The sequence below is a fragment of the Eschrichtius robustus genome, chromosome X (genome assembly GCF_028021215.1).
Source record: "Eschrichtius robustus isolate mEscRob2 chromosome X, mEscRob2.pri, whole genome shotgun sequence".
NCBI lineage: Eukaryota > Metazoa > Chordata > Mammalia > Artiodactyla > Eschrichtiidae > Eschrichtius > Eschrichtius robustus.
In genome coordinates this window covers 6,844,383-6,870,471 of record NC_090845.1, presented here as the reverse complement: position 1 = coordinate 6,870,471, position 26,089 = coordinate 6,844,383, and the positions used below count along the sequence as shown (strand labels likewise).

The 26,089-nt window shown below is 42.1% G+C and overlaps 1 protein-coding gene and 1 pseudogene across 1 annotated transcript in view; one reads left to right on the top strand and one right to left on the bottom strand.

The window, feature by feature from the left end:
* Positions 1-26,089, top strand: part of ANOS1 (anosmin 1) — a 190,264-nt gene that overhangs the window by 11,547 nt on the left and 152,628 nt on the right. The window lies entirely within an intron of this gene.
* On the bottom strand, positions 4,551-25,903 carry LOC137756658 (histone deacetylase complex subunit SAP25-like; annotated as a pseudogene).

Below are 26,089 nucleotides of genomic sequence, written 5' to 3'. Positions count from 1 at the left end.
TTTCAACCTACTTCGATATTCTAATGCATTAATAATTCTTATGTGTGAAACGCATCACTGTTTTTGTTCTTCCTCTCTCCCTCCAATGCAAATGATGGTCTTGTCTGAGGACAAACCAGGTGGATCACATTCTTGGGAGATTACTGACAGCTTCTCTAAAAGAAAGACTGAAACAGTTGAGAAATTCTAAATGCAAACAAATATAAAGCTTTCAGGTTAAAGGTGATTTTTACCTATTACTTATTGTGTCTCTATTGAGTTCATATAAACGGTTCATCTGATGTACGTTTATCAACTCTTGTTTAGTTCTCTGATAACGCATAATTGAGAGAGACAGCACTTTCTAGACTTAAATAAATGCCTCTATTCCTGTCTTTAAATGCCTACACTACTGGAATGAATAGCACTCTTCTGAAATTTATACTGTTGGTTATACTTTGTGGTCTGGAAACAAAATTGACAAAGGCTTGCAATAGCGAGAGAGATTTTGAAGATGATGCACGTCTTGTAGTGATATGTCACCCCAGCCTCTGGACAGGCTTCCAAGTGCTGTTATAACAACCCAAATATGGCAAGGATCCTGGCATCTCAGGATCATTAGCTTGCTTTCCAACGGATGAGCAGACCCCTTCAGAATGCAAATACCAAGACCATTTCCAATCATGAGGGAATCATCACCACCACCACCATCATCACCACCACCACCATCATCACCACCACCATCACCATCACCATCAGCATTATCACCATCACCATTATCACCATCATCACCACCACCACCACCTCATCACCACCACCACCATCATCATCACCATTATCATCATTATCACCATCCACCACCACCATCATCATCATCATCATCATCATCATCATCATCATCATTATCACCGTCGTCACCATCATCACCACCACCATCATCATCACCACCACCATCACTGTCATCATCACCATTATCATCATTATCACCATCATCACCATTATCACCATCATCACCACCATCACCATCATCACCACCATCACCATCATCACCATCAGCATCACCATCATCATCATCATCATCACCACCACCATCACCATCACCATTATCACCATCATCACCACCACCACCACCATCATCATCATCATTATCATCATTATCACCATCCACCACCACCATCATCATCATCATCATCATCACCATCGTCACCATCGTCACCATCACCGTCATCATCACCATTATCATCATTATCACCATCATCACCATTATCACCATCATCATCATCACCATCATCACCACCATCACCACCATCAGCATCACCATCACCATCATCACCACCATCAGCATCACCATCATCATCATCATTATCACCATCACCATTATCATCATCATCATCATCACCATCACCACCATCACCACATCATCACCACATTTGGAAATATGACACTGTTCCCTGAGAAATCTCTGTACAAACAATTCTGTTGAGATACTCAGATTTCCGTGCCTATCCATCATGACAGGCTACTTATTTTTGCCCCTGCTTACTGATGTCTATCCTTCCCTTGATGGCCATTCCCCCAAGAAGAGGGTTTTGCTCACCATAGAGGAGAAACCTCGTGTGAAACAAGGCTCAGAAGACCACCCAGGCATCTGGGGTGGCCCGTTCTTGCCCAGCAGTCCTGCCATATGGATGATTCAAATAGAGGTAAAGTTACGAGCTGCAACATAGCATAACTTGGAGCTTGCTTTCTGGAGTGGAAGTGTGTTAAGGATAAGGATGCCAAGCTTATGCAGAAGTTACTGATTACTTTCAGGAACGATGAGCAGAAAATAGGAGACCGGCCGCTGTTAAAATGCTTTGGTAACTGCAGTTCTTTTACATTTCTTCTGTGGCAAGGAAGTGCAGAGAAATCACCCAAGATGCTGTCCACGGTTAAAGATAGTCATTGGTTGAAGGTGAGCACTTTCTTGGCTTCTCATTTTCTCGTCCACGTTTTGGGCTATTATAGCCGTTTAGAACTAGAACTTTGCCTTTAAAACCTAAAATATGTACCCCAGTTCCTTTCTTCCTCTTTTAGACATAGGTAGGCCCTCGGTAGAGGTTTGGCAAATATCCCTGGCGCATCTTTGACTAGAAATGCACTTTCTCTCCCTTTCTGTCACCCCCTCCTCTCTCCCTCTCCTTCCTTTATTTTGACACTTGGCTGTGTACCATTTTGAAAGCAGCACAGCCAAACCCATTTGCTGATCATTCCAGAAATGGCCTACATCTGGGAAGTTATTTTCCCATTGGGCCAGAATCTAAAAGAAAGAAGGGAACATCTTTTGTTGTTGTTGTTTCCACATTTTTGTTTCCGGAATTATGAGGTAATGTCCTCACAGCTGCAAAGAAATAAAAAAAATACTTCTGGACAGGATATATTCACTTGTTAAGTATGACCAGAGAAAAACATATTTAGAGGTGAGACTCCATGAGAACAGACATCCATTTTTATTTTGATGTTTCTATTATACAGGGGCCATGGACTTGTATAGTATTTTAAACCTATTTTTTATTGGGCAAGATTGGCATACTCTAGTCCCATTTATTACTCCACAATTTTGAAAAAAAAAAAAAAGGAGGAAGTTTCTTCTTTTTTGAACAGCCGTATGAAATTAGGGCCAAAATGTTTTTTTCCATATGTGTATGATCCAAGAGTGTCTAGTTCATGGTTTCTCAACCTTGTCACTGCTGACCTTTGGGGCCAGATTATCCTTTGTTATGGGGTCTGTGCTGTGCATTGTTGGATGTTTAGCAGTGTCCCTGGTCTTTACCCACTAGATACCAGTAGTATCCCTCCCACCCCCAGTCATGACAAAAAAATATCTCCAGACATTACAATATGTGCCATAGGACAAAATCACCCTTGTTGAAAGCCACTGGTCTAGTTCTCTCTCTTTTTACTTTACATCTGTCTCGGTCGATGTGTCTCTAGTTCAATATCTGTATTCAGATATGTATATCCATATCTAAATGTATATGTGTGTGTATGACTCTTTTATTACATATTCAGTTACCCTCTTTGAAAGAATAAACTCAGATACATGAGTCAATAAATTGATTGCAGTAACAATGTTCTTCTTCACTTATAACATGGGAGTTTGGAAAGGTGCTCATTTATGTCTCCATTTGAGAATCTAGGAAAGAATAAGGCACTTATTTCGAAAAAAATGCTTGTCTTCCATTCTATAGCAAACGTTCTCCTGAATGAAAACAACAGTATCTCTGTCTTTAGCAGTGATGATTCTGAAGATACGTCATGGCATTTGTGGGTGTGATAGCCTGTAAGAAAATCGGGGTTTTTCAGCCATGACCAGTCTAATGTGTAAAGTTGGTCGTATTGCATCTTTTCCTTTAAATACCTGTTATGTTTTTAAAATTTGGTGAGCTGGTCCGAAAGTCTGATTCCCTTGGAACTTCTTTGCAAGTGAACTGTCTTTTCCTTTTAAAAAACTTTTGTCTCTGAGCATTCTTGCAGACCGCTTATGTGCTGTTTACCTAAGTGCCTCGCCCATAAAGTGGTGGCGATGGTAACACAGCTTCACTGGATCGTGCTATGATGCCACACAGTTCACTCGGAGCAGAACCTCACGTGTGCTTAGCTCTACAGAAGTATTGGCTGTTGTTGTTTAGATGAGCGAGGCACAGAGTGAGTGCTGGTGCTGAAGATCTTGGGACAGAAAAATGAGTAGCGTGCACCCCTCGATCCTTCCCAGGCTGATCTAAGAGCAATAAAAGGGAATTTCAACAACCTGATTTTAAAGTGGGCCAAAGACCTCAACTGACTCCACACCAAAGACAATATATAGATGGCAAATAAGCGTATGAAAAGATGCTTCACATCACATGTCATCAGGGAAATGCAAATTAAAGCAACAAGATAGCACCACACACCCATTAGAATGGCCATAATCCAGAACACCGACAGCACCAAATGGTGCCGAGGGTGTGCAGCAACAGGGACTCTCCTTCCTTGCTGCTGGGGGTGCAAAATGGGACCCTCACTTTGGAAGGCAAGCAGTTTCTTACAAAACAAAACTACCCTTACTCCTTGGTGTTTCTTCAAATGAGATGAAAACTTGCGTACACAATGAAACTTGCACTTAGATGTATAGAGCAGCTTTATCCATAATTGCCAAAATTTGGAAGCAACCAAGATGTCGTTCAGTAAGTGAATGGATAAATAAACTGAGGTACATCCGGATTATGGAATATTACTCAGCACTAAACAGAAATGAGCTCTCAAGCCGTGAAAAGACATGGAGGAACCTAAAATGCATATCACTGTGTGAAAGAGGCCCATCTGAAAAGGCTGCACAGTGTATGATTCCAACTGTATGTCATTCTGGAAAAAGCAAAACTATGGAGACAGTAAAAAGATCAGTGGTTGCCAGGGGTTGGGGATGGGGGCTGGGTAGGAATGAATAGGTGGAGCCCAGAGGATTTTTTTTTTGGGGGGGGGGAACCAACATTGTTTTCTTGTCAACAGAACCTGCCTGGGGAAGTAGGGAGCCCACTCTGCCCCCAGAGGGGCTATGGACCTTGGTTGTCCGGGGCCCGTGGGAGAGATGGGTCCACCCAGTGAGAACAGCTCTGGCCACCACTGGCACCTGGGTGGTCAGAGGCAGGGTCTGGGGGGCCAGCAGGGGGCATGGGAGCTCCCCGGGGACCTGGGTCTTGGCTCCCCCTGGCTCATCTGCAGGAAGCCAGTGAGGGCGATCAGCTCAGGCCCACTGAACCAGGCGGTGGAGCAGCCAGAGGATGGAGTGGGGAGGACCCAGGGGGACATGCCTGGGGGTGGGACCAGCAGCTTCAGAGAGCCCATCACCTGCTGAGGGGCCTGAGACAGGTACAGGGGAACGCACTGCCCACAGGGCAGCAGAGGGTCAGAAAGGAAGACATCTTCACAGCACATCACTGGGAACCCTGCATCCCTGGGCGGCTGCTCTCCACTCTAATGTCCTGCTAGACTGGCCCTGAGGCTTCTGCCTGAGGCTGCTTCGTACAGAGGCCAGAATGAGGGATGGCACAAGGTATGATACTATAGTTATGGACATGTCATTAAACATTTGTCCAAACCCATAGAATATACAGCCAAGGGTGAACTCTAACGTAAACTACAGATTCTGGGTGATAATGATGTTTCAGTGTAGGTTCATCAATTGTAACAGATGTGCCGCTGATTGGGATGTTGATAATGGGGGAGGCTATGTGTATGGGGGCACAGGGGGTGTACGGGAATCTCTGTGCCTTTCTTTTAATTTTGCTGTGAACCTAAACTGCTCTAAAAAATAAAAACTTTTTTAAAATAAATGTTTTAAAATTTAATTTTTTAATTTAAAAAACCCTTTGAAGTTTCTCGGAAAGTGCTTAGTTCTAGGTAGTGAATGAAATTCAGATCTCTCATATGCTCTTGTCACTTAAAGATTTTCTGTTCCCCTATGATGCATGGGAATCGCTTAAGTAGATTTTTAAATTGAAATTTGAAATCCAGGATAGGTATTGTGTAAGTAGAAAAGGCCATTGAATTCTAGGTCATCTATTCTATTAGGAAAACATAGCTGACTTCCCAGATGCTGGGTGCTTATAATTCTGCAGATAACACATTTTCTTGAAATTGACTTTTTTTTTTGCAAAGCGAGGTCTTTTCTTGGGGTTATTGAGCTTTCTCTTGTATCCCATTTAATTCATCATGTTTTCTCAAGTGATCTCTTATTAAAACATGCTATTTTTTTTGAAGTCCGTATTAAAATAACCCAGAATCATGATGAATGGACTAGAATATCATATAAGTCAGGGTATAATGGACTTTGAGGTGCTCTGTATTAGTTTGATTAATTATTCTGTACTCTCTAATGAATAGCATAAATTAGCACAGTGAAGAAGCATATATCACAAGAAAACCATGTGACAAAAATCTGACTTAGTAAGTCAATTAGAATGGGAAAACCATGTATCTCTAGTAATTCTTTTTTTCCTGCTCAGGTTTTCTCCACTACAAATGAAAGTCAACTAAACTACATTCTGAGCCTTCCAGCCTATATGTGTGTATCAAGGTGGTAGATTTTGCTTTAGTATTAAAATAAGTCCTTCTAGGATTTATTGGGTGTATTCCAAAACGGGTTACTAAACTCTTGTGTAGGAATGCAAGTAGTTTTCATTTATAGGGCACTGTATGTTTTTTCAAGTAACATTCGTTCAGTGGTTGTAGTGATAATAGCAATAGAATCCAGTTCATGTATCCAGTTCATGTTATCTGGCAACACATTGTCTCTGGTTACTATTAATGCTTCTGAGTAATTAGCTCGATAATTTAAAATTAATCCTTAGCCTCTGCTGGTCAACACGCCAGAAACCAGGCCGTAATGAGTCTCTCGGGAACTGCTTATTTTGAACCACGGATCACCCCTGTCAAGTTTCACAGCTGCCAAGCATCTATTTTGAAAAATAATAGGGGACTTGAGAGTGCCTTTAAAGACTGCTGCGATTTTTCTCCTCGCCGTCGTCCCAATCAATACATAGCATCTTCCTCGAGTTGTTTATTTTATGAAGATACCCAGAGACTGAGGTGAGGCCGAGACACAGTGGAGGCCAGCGTAGCCTGGACCTGCTGGGGATCATTGCCCTGGGTGATTCATGCTTCCCGAGGTAGTGTCGGCCTTCAGGCTCAGAAGCAGAAACGGACTTGAGTTGGTGGAAAATTACGCGCGCGCGCGCGCACACACACACACACACACACACACACACACATATCCAAAGATGAATTTATTACTTGATAAAGAGGATTGTATGTCTCAGTACCCAGGATGCTATGAGATAGCTGAAGAGCTGGATGAAGTACTCAGGACTCTACGTGGCAACATGGAGAGAGAGAAGGAAGCAACACTTGGAGTGGGATTCCATGAAGTCCTGTGTAGCGGAGTACGACCAACGGTCCTTCTCCCTCTGCAGCTGGTTCTCCAGCTTCAGCAAGCCTCGGAATCATTGGGTAGCCTTGTTAAAACACAGCTCGCTGCACCCCAGCCTCAGAGCTTTTGATTCTGTGGGTCTCGGGTCAGACTCGAGATGTGCATATCTGACAAGCTTCCAGCTGAGGCTGACGTTACTGGTCCTGGGACCCCACTTTGAGAACCACTGATGTAGGGTTATTTATGCTCTGGGGCTTCTCTCTAGGGTCCTCCTCTGCTTGGTAAGTTGTGCCACGTTCTAGCATGGAAACTTTACGTTCTCTGCCCCCTGACCTCAACACTCCTCTTCTGACCAACCTTCCTTCGTTCAAAGTTACATAACATTTATTAAGATTTAGCTTATTAAGTAGGAGTCAGTGGTGGCTTCCTCAGCAGGAATGCCACTGAGGGCACAGTTTCAAAACAGTCACTTGTCTAGGGAGAGGATTGGAGTCTCTGCTGGCCGTCATCTCTTTCGAAACATGGGTCACGGCTCCAATCTGTTGATGGGGGAAGAAGCCCATCACTGCTTCCTCTGACCATATGTGTTCAGGAAATCTAGGTGTAGGGGGAAGACGCCTTAACAGAGACCTCAGAGAGCAAAAGTCATTAGCGGTCAAGGTTTGTTGTGAAATGAATTCAAGAACATGACGTTGGGGGTCTGGACACAGGGTAGAAAGAGCACCATAAGAATGGACTGGTTCCCCTTGGGGGAGGGCACATGTTGGGCATGGCCACATCATCTCCCTGTGACTGTGTGGTTGCTTATTTAAGAGGGCTGTTTTCACCACAAACTGGACTGCTTGATCCTAAAGAGTCTACTTTATGGTTAACAAGTGTCTCCTTATGATGCAAGCATATGCCTTAAGTACTTTATGTAAAACACGAGGGACCGGTCATCGTTGGCAAGATGGAGAGAAGATGGGACGTACAGAGACGCTGTGCTCTGGCAGATGCCAGGAGGTGGCAGGGAGGTCAAAGTGAGGGAATAAACCCTGACGGTGATTTTTTGAAGCAAGTGGAAAAACTGCTTGAAAATATTAAGGCAGATTCTCAATTGGGGTGGAGGTTGGGGTTTGGTTGAAACAACATAGCATTTCTTCCATGGCTTTGATTTAGTTTTAGTCACTGTTATGGGATGAACTGTGTCCCCCACCCCCCAAATCCATATGCTGATGTCCTAACCCCCAGGACCTCAGAAAATGAGCTTATGGGGAAATAGAGTTGTTGGAGATAGAATTGGTTAAGATGAGGTCATACTTGAGTAGGATGAACCCCTAATTCGATATGACTGGTGTCCTTATAAAAAGGGCAGATTTGGACACAGACAGGCATAGATGTGAAGACACAGGTAGAAAACTATGTGACGATTGGATTTGCAAGGAGAACGGGCAGCTAACGCTTAAAAGACCCGCACTCCTTGATGGCTTTCGGGGGCGGGGTTTAAAGGCATCATTTGGGGTGAGGGTTGCAGGGTACATGCCTTTCTTCTGATTGGTTGGCGATGAGGTAGCAGGAATCTTAATCATCAACCTCTGGTTCCAGCCAGACTGGGTCTTGTGCTCCATATGTAGTCGCCATTCTCCACCCGGGTGGGAGCCTTAGTTTCTGAACAACAACTCAAAGATATGTGTCAGATGGTTATGTATGTTCCTTGAGGAGCAACTAGGACTTTGTTTTATGCTGAACCATTGTTTAAGCTATCATTACTTTTTTTGCTTACCTGCTTTTCCTATGTTTCTGCATTCCCTCACTTCCCTAATTAGTAACTACTTGAGTCTGCTCTTTAGAACTTAGGGAAGGCCTAGAAGACTAAAGCCTTTTTCTGTAAACAAGAAACAAGGTACATGGAGGGGCTTTTGTACCAGGGAGGACCCTGCAGGGTCCTGCTCAGTTTCAGTCCCCCCTTTTCTTTGCTACTCCTCGGCCCTGATGGGAACAGGGACAGGACAAGCAAGGGAATAAAGTTTTGGATAGAGCGGTTAATTTTATGCTTGGCAGGAGAACTCGGTCTTAGGGGGACTCCGTTTGACCATAAAGCAAGGAACGTCTAAAAGTTAAGAGAAGGGCATGGACCAGATCCTCCCCTAGGACCTTCAGAGAGGGTTTGGCCCTGCTGACACTTTGATCTCAGACCTCTAGCCTCCAGAGCTGTGAGATAATATGTTTCTGTTGTTGAAACCATCTAGTTTGTGGTACTTTATTACAGCAGCACTAGGAAGCTTATTGTCACTGTGTTTCATTTTGAGTTTTAAATACTATTAGGAATAGTGTGATACTGTGATTTATAAGAATATATGTTTGGTTGTTCAGGTGACCAGAATATTTCTCATATTATGTATTTGGTCTTCACCCACTGGTTCCTGACTCCCAACTCTTAAAATCCTTGCAATTTCCTGTAATAAGAGTGATGAAGGTATCTTTTGTTATGTTAATGAGAATGGGGTGACTTTTGGAGAGCTCCTGGGTAATCTAAAGAAGGGGGTTGGTTGCCGCCCCCTTCAGACATCCTGGGAGGGGAGGTGGGCTGGAGCTTGGATCAATCACCAATGGCCCATGATTTAATCATACCTATGTAATAAGCCCTCTGTAAGAACTCAAAAGGATGGGATTCAGAGAGGTTTTGGGTCGGTGACCACGTGGAGGTGCTGGGAGAGTGTTGAGCTTGGAGAGAGCATGGAAGCTCCGTGCCCCTTCCCCATGCCTTGCCCTGTGCATCATTTCCATTTGGCTATTCCTGAGTTATATCCTTTTATAGTAAACCAGTAATCTAGGAAGTAAAATGTTCCTCTGGATTCTGTGGGCCGCTCTAGCAAATTAATCAAACCCAAGGAGGGGTCATGGGAACCTCTATTTATAGCCAGTTGGTCACAAGTATAGGTGACAGCTTGGACTTGCAACTGGTGTTTAAAGCCAAGGAGGGATTGTTGGAACCTCCAATCTGTAGTTTGTTGGTCAGAAGCTCAGGTGATAGCCTGGGCTTGCTGTTGGCATCTGAAGGCGGGGGGCAGTCTAGCGGGACTGAGCCCTCATCCCGTGGGATCTGGCGCTGTCTCAGGATAGATAGTGTCCTAATTGAATCACCCTGTTGATGTGCAAGAATTGCTTAGGGGGGGAACCACCCTCCCCCTCGCAACACACATGTTGGAATTGGGTCCAGGAACCCCAAAGAAATAGTATTTGTTGTTATTAGATTTTTAATGTTCCCCCAAATGGGGTTATGAGTTATGAATTTAATTTAGTGCAGCTCTGCATTAAAGTACTGGTCTGATCTATGCTTTGCATGGACCTTGTGCCTTTGTGAAGACTCCAGGCAACCAAATGATATAGAAGTTCATAAGACTGACCTTGTTCCTAAGCAGTTGAAAGTCATTTTCTTTATCATTAAATCAAAACTTATTGAGTGCTCTTAGAATTCTGACTTCTCCACAGTTAATCAATCACATGAGCCAGGCAGGACTCTAGAACTCTCTGTGAATTTCTAAGTTATTAAGAGTCGCTCCTTATGTGAAAAGCACTCCTATCGATGGATTTGCATCTTGCCATATACAGCAGCCTTGACTTTAGATGATCCCAGGAGTCTTCATAAACATCTCTGTGACAATCTTTATAAAAACACTCTTCTTCGCATTTTAGAAAAGAAGAAATTAATTTTTCCGAGAGCTCACAGTTTATGACGGGGAAGTGGCCTGGGGTGCTAAGTAGGGTCTTCTGACTCCACATGAGGTGTGCTTTCTATTAAAATATTTTGATTTGAATCAACAATGTGTTACATATTTTTAGACTTCCTGGGCTCCACTGTCTGCATCTCTAGAGAGAGGGCATTGGTCTTGAATCTCCCTTAACTGTCCCAATTCTCATGATCTAGAATTTTCCTCAGAACCTGGTGTTGCCAGTACTGCTGATGGCTTTCATGTGTTACTCAAATCCATGATAACGAGTGACCCAAGTGGCGAGACAGTCCTAGGCATGGTCATTCTGAGGTTTAGTGCCATCACTGGACACTTATATCCTCCCTCCCCACCCATTCTGCACTTTCCCTTCTCCTCAGACACTGGTGGGCATTTCTCAAAAAGTTCCCCATTTCATGTTCACTTCCAAGATGCAGGTTGTCTGCATCATTATCTTGGTCCCGCCCTTGAGTTTCGTGGGGTTGAGGAACATCTCTGTGGTCTTCCCTCTTAGGACTCAGACTGGATGGACCCTGTGTTGTGTCTTTCTCATGTGGTTTTGGCCTTTCTTTGTAGGCGTTGTAAATGTTTTGGAGAGTTATTAGAGGCGTTAGTTAATTAGAGGATAAAATATTAGCAGGCAGAAGGTCTGAAAGTTAATAACTTCTCACCCCTTTGCTCTTTAATGGTTTTGAGAGGTTTAGGTAGGAATTCAGGGATGGAAAAGTCGATGAGACAGGGTAACATGTTACTGGGACACTCTAACCTCTTTCCTTTGGAAAGTTCCTTGTACTGTAAGACAATGGCATGTCATTAACGACTTACATGTGTCTTGTTTTCAGCAGGAAGATGGATTAAATGACCCTCAAAGGTCTTCTCTGATTTGTAATCATATGGTAGCGTCTGAGTCAGAATTCTACAGTTTACAAACATTTTGAGTGGGTATTTGCAATCATGTTTTGGGTCCCTTTCCTTGTCCTGGTTGTACTTAGACAACAGGCTTGGTCCTAGTCGAATAGATCTTATACTTTCACAGAGAGGGACTGACAGAAATACCCACTGATGCAAATGCTTTGCACAGAAGGTGACTGTTAGTAATGTTGAAGGAGGTCTCAGAGAGCTCTGGGATCCCACGTGGCTCATGTGATGAATGGTGGAGAGCCCTCAATAAGTTTTGCTATAATAAATTGGTTTTCAATTGCTTATGAATAAGAGCAGCTTTTGTATACTACCCTTCCCAGGTAGGACAAGATTGAATCCCTCTGTAGCTCAGAGATCTTGTGAGGTCATTGTTTTAGTGGCTGACTACATCCCTTTAGATTCTGCTAAAATTTCTCCTAATTTTCTGTTTTGTTCACATATAAAACATCCCACAGTAAAAACACAACAGCAACAAGAGTGACAACAATTAAGGAAAGAAAAGACCTAAGAAGACTCCTAAACATTACTAGTCATTTAACATTGCCTAAGTATACTTTAGTGAGTTGTAAATATGTACCTCATCACTGTCTATCCAGAGAATGATAGTAAAAGATGTAATTAAGAGTTGTGTAAACTTATGTTTTTAAATTACTGTTCCACATTGCTCTTGCATTTTTTTCTCCTTTGACAATGGTTTGAACTCTTCACAGGAGCTTTGATGTGTCTTTTAAACAATATTTCCACTGTTCCTTTCAATTGTTTGGTACACAGCCTCACACGAAAGTTGCTTTCAAAAGTGCAGATTAACATAGCTGCCAATAACAAGTGGAAACGTATTGGAAAAACAATATGTTCTTTGGTGAATGTGCTCAAGAGACCACAATTCTCTTAGTTTCAGGAAAAATGTATTAACCTGCAGTGAAATTGTGATGGCTCCTAAACTAGCTTGGTTGATTGAGGAGGATCTTGTTGGGACTTGAAGTGAAGAGATGTGTCCTTGGGCTAAAACGCTGACCCCCTCACCAGCCTTTTCGTAGGAACCCACTTTCCTCTTCTGCACTGGAGGGGCTACACTTCCGTGCTGCTCTTACACCTTCCCACCATGGGGTTCATTTCTTCAATACCCTCATCTTTTTCGAGAAATACGCCTCATATCTGCTTGCCTTTGTGGAGACTTAGCTTCTTCCAGAAGCCCTTCCACTGGAGAAAGCGCATTCCCTCCCGCATTCCCCATAGACTTGATGTCTATGGCAAGAGGCATACTTTTCTCGGGTTGTGTTATTCATGCAGCATATTCTGAGATTTTGAGATCTGAGCTCAGAACATTCCTGGGTGGTGTTCTTAGGATCAGCCCTGGAGGGGAAGTGGACGGAGCCTGGAGTGGGAGGAAGAGTCGGGCTGCAGGCAGGAGCAACTGCAGCCACCGTGGGTCTCATCGCACGCTCTGGAGCTTAGGGTGCCTTGAAAGTTACCCTGAATGGGACAAGGTTGGTCCTTTGTTCCCCAGCATCAACCAGGCATTGGATATGGGCGTCTCCCTGAAGAAACATGGCCTTGGGTCGGCTCTTTTCAACCAAGTACAACTTCTGGGCAGGGAGAGAGGGAGTTTAGCTGTGAGCTGTCAGCTCTCAACACTCTCAAGAGCCAGGAATGTGTTCATTTCAGTCACATGGTTGGGATGTGGGGACATCTGTGTGGTCCATGGCAGTATTACCCACAGACAATTACTCTTATTTTGTAGAACAGAATTCTCCTACAGTTCCAACCATTGGCACCCCTTGGCCCTCTCACCCACCAGAACTCTTCTGTCTTACGCTTCTTAAACTCCACTTTTCCATGCTGAGCACAAACACCTACCATTTTAGTGCTTTTATTTCCTTTGCACAAGTGCTCTGTCTCGTTCACCGCAAGACCTTCATTCCGTAATCCCTCAAAGTTCAGATAGTCTATTGGCCTAGTGTTTACCACATGTGCCACGTTGTAAGGAACGTTCGGGACATCTGTTAATCTACAGGTTCCAGGGTCATGTCTAGGTCTACTGAGTCAGTCCCTGAGAACCTTTATGTTTAACACATTTCCCAGGTGATTCTCGAACCAGGGAAGTTTGAAAGTACTGTTACATTGACCCTTCTTGTAATTTCCTGCTGAGTCCTGTCTAGGACCCGTGATGCATCATTTTAATCTTTTTTTTTTTTTTTCCCCAGTAGTTTCATCTTCTTGCCCTTTGGCTACTCTCTAGCTATAAAATTCTAACTCAAAATCTGTCAGGCTCTAATAGCTGCCTACTTGGATGTCAGTTCAGTGCTGGGTACTGCCAGAGAAGATCACACACCTGTATGGAGTGGTGTGACTGTAAATCCATAGTCTCAGCCGCAAGTAAACATCTGAACTGTCCGTCCATCCTCCGAGTGTACCTCGGGTCAACTCCAACTCTCATCTTCCTTCAGCAACGAGTGCACTTTTCACTTCTCTCCTTAAATTCCCTCCCCCATTACACTCACGTCTTGTGGAAAATTTCCTCATTTCTGGTCTCATTGGGAAAAATGAAGGGCACGGGAAGCTCCTGCCTCCCAACTTCCCGTCAGGACAGATTCTGTACTCACATTCCATGTAGACAGCATCGGAACTGGCACTGGGTTTACCTTCGGTGTTTGTGGTATGGGCAGACCTTCCTACATCCGCAGATCATACCCTGCTCCTTATAATCACAGGCCCACTTTCTAGCAAATACTTACCAGTTTAGTAAATCCCTCACTAATTATTTCCCGGCTGCAGATTAGGGAAAGTGGGAATAGTCCCCAAAAGAGTAACTATGAAGATACGTCAGTATGGAGGAGAAAGGGATTTGTGGAGAGCTGACATACATCTGCATACAAGATTTCACGGGATCTAAGAAGCCATGGGCAGAACATCCATTTTTACATAACCCTAAGATTTTTTAAAAGTGATCATAAATAATGACAGATGGTTTAATGATGGTCATTTATGAAGCATCATTTGGTCTCATTAATATCTTGTTGCTTTGTTAACAGCTTTCATCTTGTCCAGGAGATTTGGTGATTTCTTCTGCCTTCATTTGCATTTTTGCATGAGATTGTGAATCCTTTTGTTATGTATTAGTAAGAATGTGTAGCACAGATTCATCTACCTGTGACATACTCCTTCCTTAAATCCTATGAAGTATTAGTTATTAGTTACAAGAAAATATGAAAATGTGCAAGTTCAGTCTTTCCACCAATGAATATTTGCCGCACCTCTTTAGTCTTTGCATTTCTGAGCACAGAATAATTTTTCCTTTCAATGTCAAATCTTAGTCTAATTATTTCAATCACATTTTTTAAAATTAATTTTTATTGGAGCATAGTTGATTTACAATGTTGTGTTAGTTTCTGCTGTACAGCAAAGTGAATCAGTTATACATATGCATATATCCACTCTTTTTTAGATTCTTTTCCCGTATAGATCATTACAGAGTATTGAGTAGAGTTCCCTGTGCTATACGGTAGGTTCTTAGTAGTTATCTATTTTACATATAGCTGTGTGTATATGTCAATCCTAATCTCCCAATTTATCCCTCTCCCCTTCTTTCCACCTTGGTAACCGTAAGTTTGTTTTCTACATCTGTGACTCTATTTCTGTTTTGTAAATAAGCTCACTTGTACCATTATTTTAGATTCCATGTATAAGCGATATCATATGGTAATTTGTCTTTCTCTGTCTGACTTCACTCAGTATGACAATCCCTAGGTCCATCCATGTCACTGCAAATGGCATTATTTAGTTCTTTGTTATGGCTGAGTAATATTCCACTGTATGCATGTACCACATCTTCTTTATCCATTCATCTGTCAGTGGACATTTAGCTTGCTTCCATGTCTTGGCTATTGTAAATAGTGCTGCAGTGAACATTGGGGTGCATGCATCTTTTCAAATTATGGTTTTCTCCGGATATATGCCCAGGAGTGGGATTGCTGGATCATGTGGTAGCTCTAATTTTAGTTTTGTAAGGAACCTTCATACTCTTCTCCATAGTGGCTGCACCAATTTACATTCCCACCAACAGTGTAGAAGGGTTCCCTTTTCTCCACACCCTCTCCAGCATTTACTGTTTGTAGATTTTTTGATGACTGGTGTGACGTGATACCTCACTGTAGTTTTGATTTGCATTTCTCTAATAATTTGTGACGATGAGCACATTTTCACGTGCTTTTTAGCCATCTGTATTTCTTCTTTGGAGGAATGTCTATTTAGCTCTTCTGTGCATTTTTGGATTGGGTTGTTTGTTTTTTTGATATGAGCTGCATGAGCTGTTTGTGTATTTTGGAGATTAGTCCCTTGTCAGTTGCTTCATTTGCAAATATTTTCTCCCATTCTGAGGGTTGTTTATGGTTTCCTTTGCTGTGCAAAAGCTTTTAAGTTTAATGAGGTCCCATTTGTTTATTTTTGTTTTTATTTCCATTACTCTAGGAGGTGGATCAAAAAAGATCTTGACGCAATTTATGTCAGAGAGTGTTGTACCTATGTTTTCCTCTAAGAGTTTTATAGTGTCTGGTCTTACATGTAGGTCTTTAATCCATTTTGAGTTTATTTTTGTGTATGGTGTTAGAGAATGTTCTAATTTCATTCTTTTTCATGTAGCTGTCCAGTTTTCCCAGCACCACTTATAGAAGAGGCTGTCTTTTCTCCATTGTATGTTCTTTCCTCCTTTATCAAAAATAAAGTGACCATATGTGTGTGGGTTTATCTCTGGGCTTTCTATCCTGTTCCATTGATCTATATTTCTGTTCTTGTGCCAGTACCATACTGTCTTGATCACTGTAGCTTTGTAGTATAGTCTGAAGCGAGAGAGCCTAATTCCTCCAGCTCCGTTTTTCTTTCTCAAGATTGCTGTGGCTATTCAGGGCCTTTTGTGTTTCCATACAAATTGTAAAATTTTTTTGTTCTAATTCTGTGAAAAATGCCTTTGGTAATTTGATAGGTATTGCATTGATTCTGTAGATTGCTTTGGGTAGTAGAGTCCTTTTGGCAGTTTTGATTCTTCCAGTCCAAGAACATGGTATATCTCTTCATCTGTTTGTGTCAGCTTTGATTTGTTTCATCAGTATCTTATAGTTTTCTGAGTACAGGTCTTTTGGCTCCTTAGGTAGGTTTATTCCTAGGTATTTTATTCTTTTTGATGCGATGGTAAATGGGATTGTTTCCTTAATTTCTCTTTCTGATCTTTCGAATCACACTTTAAGTAGTAATTAAACCCAACATGTGTAGAACCAACAAGGTACACAGCTCAGTGTAAATGGTGATAGCGTGCACAACTGTGACCACCAAGTTCACATGTGTGGAGTGTTGACCTCTATGTCATGACTGCCACCTGGCCAACAATGATGGTGCACATTCATCGCAGTTGGGGTAAGAAGCACCCCGACTTCAGAAACAATCAGATTTTATGTCTTCATGGTGTGTTATCTCAGGACTTTTCCTAAGGTTGTTAAAAGGGTACGTTCTAGGTCCAAACAAGTGGATCCTGGTTATTAATCATGTTTCCAGAACTCATTGCCTCCTCGTGTCCACCAAACTTTCTTTCTGTGCTTTGTCTCTAATTACTGTGGACTGCCCGTGTAGCTGGGATACTTAGATTTTAGTGGGAACCCCATATCCAAAGTTGGACGGGCTGGCCCGGTTGCCATGGAGACCGAGCTGAAGCTACATAACTGAGCATAGCCTCCTAGTGTCAGAAAGTGCCACCTCTTCATTCAGACACCCACCAAAGGGACCGCTGAGAGGCAGCCCATTGGCAGCTGATGGCAGTCCTCATGCCAATGGCTTTAGTGTGGCTGGGTTATAATAATCTTAAAGAGTGCAGAAGATTTGCCTTCGCCTCTTGATGACAAAAGCAAAATGTGCTTTTATATTAAATTTTAGAGAGGTTTTAACATCTCATGTTTATGCCCAAGGACTTAATATGCCACTTACCTCAGACTTTTGGGACCTCTTCTATCTTTCTTGCCTGTTTCATCCACTTCCTCCCCTACGGCTCCTTCTCTTCTTCCCAGTCTTGTCTTTCTCACCATCACTGAGACCCACACAAATGATCAAAACTGAAGTCAGGGACCCTTCAAAGTAAGGGTTGGAAACAGAAGTGGGTGTGGCCGACTCAAGCCACCCACCTTGGAGACAACCCTTCCAGCACTTCGAAGCAGATGGTCATTCCTACATGATGAACCCTTGTACCTCTGTGCTGCCAGCCTGGGCACTTTATTCCATAGGCGTTTACTTTCTAGACAAGCAGCTATGGCGACTGGGGAGAGGTTCCTGGAATTGGGAGAATCCACACAATTTACAAGCGAAGTAAAAACTTGAGAGTGATGTCTGAGCATGCCTGCCTTTATAAGCTGCATTCATCGACCCTGTTTCTTGTCCCTGCTATGAAGCAGAGGCTGGGAAGAGAATGAAGTTTATACCAACATTTCTTTATTTTTTAGGTTTCCCAGGAACAATGCTGTAGTTGTTTAGTTTATATAGCTACTCTATTGCTCATGCTTCCCTTACTTTGTAATACGAGTCATTTACTAAATTTTAGTTATTACATTTAATGCTCCCTCTAAGGCTACCTAAGATTGGATTTCTTTCGGCACAAGTCATTTATTCAGTCTTGAAATCTTCCAGGGCTTTATGTGATTTTTGTGGAGAATGCACAATTTACCAGAATTTCCTCCTGAAAATATAAATTTTATTACCAAACATGGTTCAGTGAATACATATCCAAAATCATATCTGTGGCAAGAATGAATTCAGAGCTAGCACATCCTCTTGGAGGAGATTACAGTTGGAAGACTACTGCCTGAGGTGTGCTAACAGAAGCTAGTATCTCCGATTCTATGGTGGATCCCAGCATTCTGTCAGAGACAGTAAGTAGTAAAAGTTGCGTCCTCATGTAGTGCTCTCCCACAGACAGAATTTGTAAGCATATTCCTTATTAAAATTCATAGGAAAGTGTTAATGAAAGTAATGTTTTCCCATATGGCATCGTCGAGCCCTTGCTGTTCTATACATTTTTCTTTAGATGACTTTATTTACATCTATAAAAAGATAATTAGCATGATTATTTCTTAAATAATTTGTACTTGATTCTGAATACAAGTTTTTGTTCAGATTTTCATATTCTCAGGCCGAATCTCTTGGACATTTACTCTACAGGAAACAAAATAATGAAGCCATTTCTTAAAAGCTCCACCCAGAGAAGATGAAAAATTTGTTCAGCTCCATCTATTTATTTCCTTCTTTTCAGTTCCTCATGACCTAATGATTAAGTTTAAATTTATTTGTATGACTCCCTATTCCATTCATTTATTTACTCAGTCAATATTCATTAAGATCATGAGGGAGCCAGTGGTGAGGGGGAGATATAGACACATTCTGTCTTTAAGGAGGTCATAGGCAGGGGTGGGGTGGGGAGTGGTGGTGATGATCACTAAGGACAAACAACACGAATATGTTTATACTTGGCAACTGTGTAGAATGCCTCGGAAGAGAAGTACAGGGAGGCACAGAGCATATGCAACAGGGGAGCTGTTGTAGTCAGGGAGTGGGGGTCAGGGAAGGCTTCCTGAAAGAAGTGGCACTTGCAGTGACCTGAAGGGTGCATGGGAGTCGACTTGGAGAGGAGACAAGTTCTGGGTGGGAGGACAGCACTTACAGAGGTTCTCATTCCTGGACAAGCTTGCCAGGTGTGAAGAAGTGAAGCAAAGAATGTGGCCGGGCCCTGCATTCCAGTGGTGGGGGCCAGAGGAGAGGGCTGGGTGTCTGGAGAGGTATATTTGTATGGTTAAATACTGTTTTCCTATAGAATTCAGTTCACTGTGAGAGATTTGTAGAATCCAGAGGGAAATTTTTCAGGGGGAGTGGTTAATGAAAAGGCTGTTTATTTACTGGGAACGATCCGTAACATTTGAAAGAACTCCTACTCTAAACAACAAATGTAAACACAGAGCTTTTTTTCCCTTTTCAGTAGACTTTGTTTTAGAGCTGTTTTACGTTCACAGCAAAATTGAGCAGAAAATACAAAGAGTTCCTATGTACCCTCTGACCCTGTACATGCACAGCCTCTCCTGCTATCACCCTCCCTCCCTAGTGGTGCATTTGCTACATGGATGAACCTTCATCGACATGTCGTCATCACCCCAAGTCCATAGTTTACATCAGCGTTCGCTCTCGTACATTGTATGGGTTTGGACAAATGTGTAATGTATCCGCCATTACAGTATCGTACAGAGTGGGTTCAGTGCCCAAAAATCCTCTCATGCTCTGCCTATTCATTCCTCCCTCCCCTCAACCTCTGGCAACCACTGATCCATTTACTGTCTCCATAGTTTTGCCTTTTCTAGAATGTCATAGAGTTGGAATCGTACAATATTGTAGCCTTTTCAGATTGGCTTCTTTCACTTAGCAATATGCTTTTAAGTTTCCTGAGAAATATTTTGAATGAATGTATAGTTGTGATGATCACTGGCAAAGATTCATTTTAAAAAATATTTTGAGCCATGGAAATGCTTACTCTCAGTTTGTCTCCTGAACCCCTCTTTTAGCTGCTGTTGAATATATGAGAAACTTTGTGAGTATATCGACAATACAAAGGAATAGCCTTATAACAATAAATGAAATCAACTATTTTATTTCTTAATTCCAAAGTAATAGGAAAATATTCTGGATTAAAATGAACTGCTAAATTTTAATCTATGCCTTCATTTTAAAAACCTTACATTTAACATGAAAAGAAAATCATCGATTGAGTCACAGCTAATTGCTTGTGGTTTCATAGGGTTGGTTTGTAAAGTGTAGGTCTATTGCGGGTTTTGTGGAGTGGTTTCAACTCAAATGTTCTGTCCTGCTGTTGGGCAGTCACTCAGTGTTGGGTTTCCGCAACTGCACACTGCTTAGTCCTTGTGGCTATTCCACACCATCACCTGCTTGTGCTAAAAAACAAGTGGGATCTGTTCTGATTCTCTTTTTTCTTTGCAAATGGTTGTATCTAGATAACTAGTTTTCATCTCTCTCTATCCTTCCCTCGAGGGCTGTCTTTGAGTGAAGTGTTTACTTGAAGCTTTTGAAGAATTATTTTTCTTTAAGGAAAAAATCAAAAGGCTAGAAATGGAGGGACTTTGAAAATATCATTGAAATAGTGTCTGGGTGCAGTTAATTGAACTTATATAGACTCTTTGAAAGTTGGATTGACTGGCATTCATGTTTGATCTAGTTAAACCAATAAAATACAGGATATAATCTTTATATAATTACAAAAGTCCCGCTGTCTGATCCTACCTGGAGGTTACAATGATGATTCTAGAGGCAAATGTCTTTCATGCCTAATGTACTTTGTCTCTTTATTTTGCTGGCTTTTAGCCAGAGTGAGACTTTTTTATTTTTGTTGTCAATTGCCTTTACTGGTGAAGGCTATTGTAATCCAACTAAAAACTTCCCCCAGGCGGGATGTTGAAATGTACCGGATTCTTGTCTTTTTGCATTGCTTTCCTGCTCAAAGAGCATTCCAGGTAAGCAACGTAGGTGGATGGTGCAATGTACGTGCACACCTGGCCCAAACACAGTGGCTGGAGTTACTCAGGGGTGTATAGACATCCTTGATGCCATTAGGCAGGGTTCTTAGAAGTTCTTTGTAGAGGTAAATTGTATTGTATGGCCGATGCTGATTGATAAAGGCAAACGCATAGGGCAGCTGCAAAACCTTGACGTTGGGGGGGGGGATTGTTTTAAGAAAAATAGGAAACCCAAAACCCAAAAAAGAAATAGGGTGGAAATGTGTGTGTGTGTGTGTGTGTGTGTGTGTGTGTGTAGAAAATTTCTGCATAGAAAAAACTCCATGAATAAATTCAAAAGGCAAATGATGCACTGGAAACATTTTACAACACCTATTACAGACAAATTATTATTAAGTCTAATTGGTACTAATAGCTGCTACAATTGCTAAGAAAAGGGTAAACCATCCAAAATAGAAATGGTAAAATGCATAGACAGTTCACCGTAAAGGAAATACAAATGGCCAATCAAAGGCAATTAAAGCAATTGCCCTCTCATCACATTGGCAAACATTGGAAAATTGCTACCACCCAGGGAAAAAAACCATGATAATTCCCCCCGTCCCACCTCCTACCCCCCAAGCCTCACTAATAAGATGGAACCGGTTAGCATAGGATGAGTGTTATACACAGGAGCTGGGAGACTGTAAGTCCAGGATTCCTCCTCCACTCCTCAGAACATGAATAATGGCAAACAAAGTAACATCAATAATCACAGTAGCCTTTCTTTTTTTTTTTTTTTTTTTTTTACATCTAACTCTGTGCCAAATATTTTGCTAAATACTTTGCATGGATTACCTTTTTAATCTTCCCAAGCAAACTGTGACATACTATCTTCAGTAATGAAAAAAGAAATGATTATAATCACAATAATCTTCCATGCCTGCTCGCGCTGTTGCCCCGAATATTTCTTTCTAATGACAGCTTTTCATTTTATGATTAATGGGAAAGTTTGCTTAAAATGAAAATGCTTTGGTTGAGGAAATGCATTGATATTAATTCCCAATAAAATGTAGACAAGAGATGGGCTTTGTGGCTATTGGGGTATACGAGCCAATAGGACAGGGAACGCTGTGTTTCAGCATGGGGGGAGCTGCAGCAGAGTTTGCATTTGCTGGGCGGCTGAAGACAGTCTTTGCTGGATTCTTTTATTGTTGAGGTTGGACCATTTTATCTACAAAGGGAACAAAAGAATTCTAACCAAGGTGTGCCATGACCAGAGTGTTTCACAGATCTAATCCTCTATTTTCTTTTAAACCCAATGACATTTACTAAATAAAATATCTTATTTCCAATAAGTCAAAATCCACTGTAATCTGCTTTCTACCTATTCAGCCAGCTTCCTCTCCTATTGCCTGCTCCAGCCCATTCATCCGATCTGCTATTCCCTGAGCTTACAGCGTTCAGGACTGTCTGGACCAATTCTACGCTCCTTCCAAGATTATAAACCCGGAGATTCCTTCACAGCCCACTGTAAATCTCACCCTGTGTCTCACTCAGCTTTCCTCACTGGGGCACTCACAGTTGAGTTTAACCACTGGCTTCAGGATGTCCATATTTTAGTTGCCGTCTTTGACTCCCAGTTTCTTAAGTAGAAAATGGGTAAATGAAACTTGTGTCGTATACGGGATGATTATGTGGGGCTGAATATGTCCAACACCAGAGCAAGTGCCTGCTATACAGATGTGGCCAGTCATGTAATCATGATAATATTTATCGATAATAATCAGGTCAGTGGCATACTACCCCACTGGTAATATTTTTGTCAGCCACTAATTGGGGGCAGGCAGCAGTTGCCACGCCTACTTTTGCAGGCCCAGTCACCTTTGCGTGGCCTTTGATGGAGGCCACCTCTGTGAGAACCAGGAGCTGGTCCAGTTGCTAGTGTGAAACTTTGAAGCGCAGAGCAAACAGGAAGGCCAGTCTGCTGGACCACGCTCTAGTTGAGGAGCTAAGGCTTAGGTCAAAGAAAACAGATCCTACAGCAGGAGAGTGTGTGATACGTCTCTCAAGAGCAGTGCAGCAAATGCAGCAGAGGCAGAGGTCCTGCCCGTCTGTCCAGGAAAAGGAAGACCTGGAGGGGAAGGAGGTGGAAGCTGGTCCGAGGTCAAGGTTCCCAGAGCAAGGAGCAGGACCCTCTCACCTGACACGAGGAGGCAGAAGGTCCTCAGACCTGGTGAAGGAGGTTGTCAGGATCTGGCCTTGACCTAGTCTCTTAGATTGGCGTCCATTCACTTCAGCCCTGAGTCTCTTTAGAAGGAACCTCACTGGTTCCCATCTCTGGGCTGTGAGCACAGAGCACTCAAGTTGGGGCTGGGATGTTCTCTGACAGATGTGGTCCTCGGAAGTCCCAGCAGGACCCAACCCCGCATGGACCAAAGACCCTTCCGGGAAAAGACAATGAGGGCGGATGTTCTCCAAAGCTGCCTGGACCCTGCTGTCAGCTTTCCTGTGATAATATACTCCTCAACGTTTGGCCCCTGCTTTTTGTTGCAGTTGTCACCCTGTTTATGACCGACAGCTCAGTCTGCCTAACCCCGCGGTGAACTTTGAGTTTGTCACCAGGCCAAGGGCTCCTTTTCTGAAACACCAATTTGCCCATAATGCCCTCTTTCTTGCACCCTTTTTACTAACACGTCATTTCCAGTAATTAAACCACGTCCACTGTTTGTCCAGCTTTGGCCTCTGCCCAATCTAATTATTTCTCTGATGTCAACCCTGCCAAAGATCATACTTAACCTCAGCCCAGGCTGTTCATGTACTGCTCCAGCTTCAGCCCTTGTTTGTCGGACTGATGAACATTGATACGTAGAGAGAGATGAGGGCCCCCTGAGGATGTGTGGACCTTAAGAAGGGGATGAGTAGGTTGATACCAGATTATCTAAATTGCAGGTATGTTCAGCAATTTTGGGGAGTTAAGACTGTAAAGGAGAAAGGGCCGTATGGTGCAGAGATTTAATAGCTAAAGCCTTACTGTGGGACTCAGATCTATAGCCGAGTGATGTTTAGATAGGAGAGGAAAATTTCTAATCCTAAACAGTTGAGATCTACCTAGTGGTTTTGGGAATCCTGTATTATTAAGATACATTATTGTGAATGGAAGAGCAAATATCCATACAATGGAAGGTGACAACGAAAAAGAATGAAGTATTGACATATATGACAATATGGATGAAGCAAAAATACTATATCATTTAACATAATGTAAAACATTATGAAATGAAAGAAGCCAGACACAGAAGACTACATATTGTATGATTCCGTTTATAAGAAGTGTCCAGAGTAGGTAAATTTATAGAGAAAGAAAGTACGTTCGTGGTGGCCAGGACCTGGGTGGAAGGACTGCTGTTGGGTACTGCTTTCTGTCAGGGGTGATGAGAAAGTTCAGAAATTAGTGGTGATGGTCACACAGCCTTTCTTCTGAAAACCACTGAGTTATATGATTAACTTTTGTGTTTGTGAATTATGTATCAATAAACGTGTAATAAGAGTATTTTTCAAAAGATATATTATTGGTTCAATGTTCTTTTAACTGCAAGCAAAGGTGATACTATTCTATTCATACCGATGTTCTTAAAATTATAAGTGTAGGCATTCATACATAGGAAATGGACTACTTCATCTCATACCCAACCTTGAACTTCAAAGAACAAGAGGCCACAGCATCTTAATTTTTGGGTGACTGTTTCTGTTATCTGTTACAACCACCCCAGCCTAGAACAATCTGATGTAAATATCACAGTCCAACCATCACCAAAATTTTAGTCATGTGGAATGACAAGTTTCAAGCAGAAATTCAAATACTAGGGATAATAAATCATAGTCCTACAAAACTATATTCAAAAAGATACACACACCCCTATCTTCATAGCAGCACTATTTACAATAGCCAAGACATGGGAGCAACCTAAGTGTTCATCGACAGATGAATGGATAAGGAAGATGTGGTACATATATACAACGGAATACTACTCAGCCATAAAAAAGAAGGAAACAATGCCATTTGCAGCAACATGGATGGACCTAGAGATTATGATACTAAGTGAAGTTAGTCAAAGGCAAATATCACAGGATATCACTTATATGTAGAATCTAAAATGTGACACAAATGAACTTACCTACAACACAGAAATAGACTCACAGGCATAGAGAACACACTTGTCGTTGCCAAGCGGGAGGGGGGTTGGGGATGGGAAGGATTGGCAGTTTGGGGTTGAGAGATGCAAACTATTGTATATAGAGAATGGATAAACAACAAGGTCCTACTGTAGAGCACAGGGAACCCTATTCAATATCTTGTGATAAACCATAATGGAAAAGAATATGAAAAAGAATGTATATATTTATATAACTGAATCACTTTGCTGGACAGCAGAAATTAACACAACATTGTAAATCAACTATACTTCAATAAAATAAATTTTAATGAACAAATAAATCCTAGTCCTAGTATTTGGTACGTGTTGAGTAACTGTCAAGCTGTGCGAAGTGGATTGTGTCTCACTTAGTTATCCCACTGACCTCATGCAGGAGATATTGTCCTTATGCTTTACAGACAGATACACTGAGGGACAGACATAGTAAGTCCCTTGTCCAGAGTCACACATCCCAGTGAAAGGGAAAGAGGAGGTTTTTCCCATGGGATTTGACTTCCAGGCTCAAACAATTATTACTGAATTGGTTAAAATTGAAAGCCTCCAGGATGCCAACTTGTAAATTTACCACAGCTGCTTACTATGGAAGAACCGTCTAGCATTCATTTTCCTGTTGGTCTGTATTCCGTTGCTCAGCACACCCGAGAGGTGGCTCAGACACTTTTCCTTTTGAAACACGTTGAAATCTTCGTTATTTTATATGTATTTGTTTCATAAAGTCAAGGGCAAAAAATGATTTCCTATTTTAGGAAGAGAGACATATATCAGGGTGGCAAAATTAGTCTTTCATTA